General features: G+C 48.7%; 1 long non-coding RNA gene across 1 annotated transcript in view; it reads left to right on the forward strand.

Annotated features, from left to right (window-relative positions):
- The first annotated feature begins 662 nt into the window (after nt 1-662).
- LOC116558658 overlaps nt 663-807 on the forward strand; it is a 7207-nt gene continuing 7062 nt past the window's right edge. Inside the window, exon 1 of the long non-coding RNA XR_004272120.1 lies at nt 663-693. This is a non-coding gene — a long non-coding RNA (uncharacterized LOC116558658). The remainder of the gene's footprint in view (nt 694-807) is intronic.

Raw genomic sequence — 807 nt, forward strand, 5'->3', positions numbered from 1 at the left:
GGTTTCCTCATGTTGCCCTGGCTGGTCTTGAACTCCTGGGCTCAAGTGGTCTGCCCACTTCAGCCTCTTAGAGTCCTGGGATTATAGGAATTGCAGAGGAGAAAGGGAGGAGCTCAGGCAAAGAGCCACAGAGGATTAGCTAGGACCCCATTCCAACAGCAAATAGTTCCCTGTGATTGGAGCCCACAGCCACAAATGGGAAAGGAGGCACGAGCAGGACCAAAGGGGCAGAGAGGAGGCTGATGGCAATCGCAACACACTCTTAGGTCCTGCTAAGAAACTAGAATTTTATGTTGAAGTTAAGAAACTTGTTATACTTTCTCCCTATCTCAAAAACCTTAAGTGTTTTTAAGACATTTGAGAAAGTGCGGTTTAATCAACCTGCCAGTAATGATGAAAATGATGAGAGAAAAACCAGCTAGAGGTGGGGAGACCAATGTAAGCTGCGGTTGCACTAAACAAATAAGCAAAAGTAGAGCGATCACAGCCAGGCCCAGAGGCTCACACCTATAATCCCAGCACTTTGGGAGGCCAAGGCAGGTGGATAGCTTCAGGCCAGGAGTTCAAGACCAACCTGGGCAACAAGGTGAAACCTAGCCTTTATAAAACCTACAAAAATTAGCCAGGTATGGCCATGCCTGTAGTCCCAGCTACTTGGGAGGCTGAGGTGGGGGGATCACTTGAGCCCAGGAGGTCAAGGTTGAAGTGAGCTGTGATTGCACAATTGCACTGCAGCCTGGTCATCAGAGTAAGCCTCTGTCTTGGAAGGAAGGAAGGAAGGAAGGAAGGAAGGAAGGAAGGAAGGAA

Source organism: Sapajus apella, unplaced genomic scaffold, assembly GCF_009761245.1.
Source record: "Sapajus apella isolate SASKATOON/1434 unplaced genomic scaffold, GSC_monkey_1.0 scaffold22, whole genome shotgun sequence".
NCBI classification, from domain to species: Eukaryota; Metazoa; Chordata; class Mammalia; order Primates; family Cebidae; genus Sapajus; species Sapajus apella.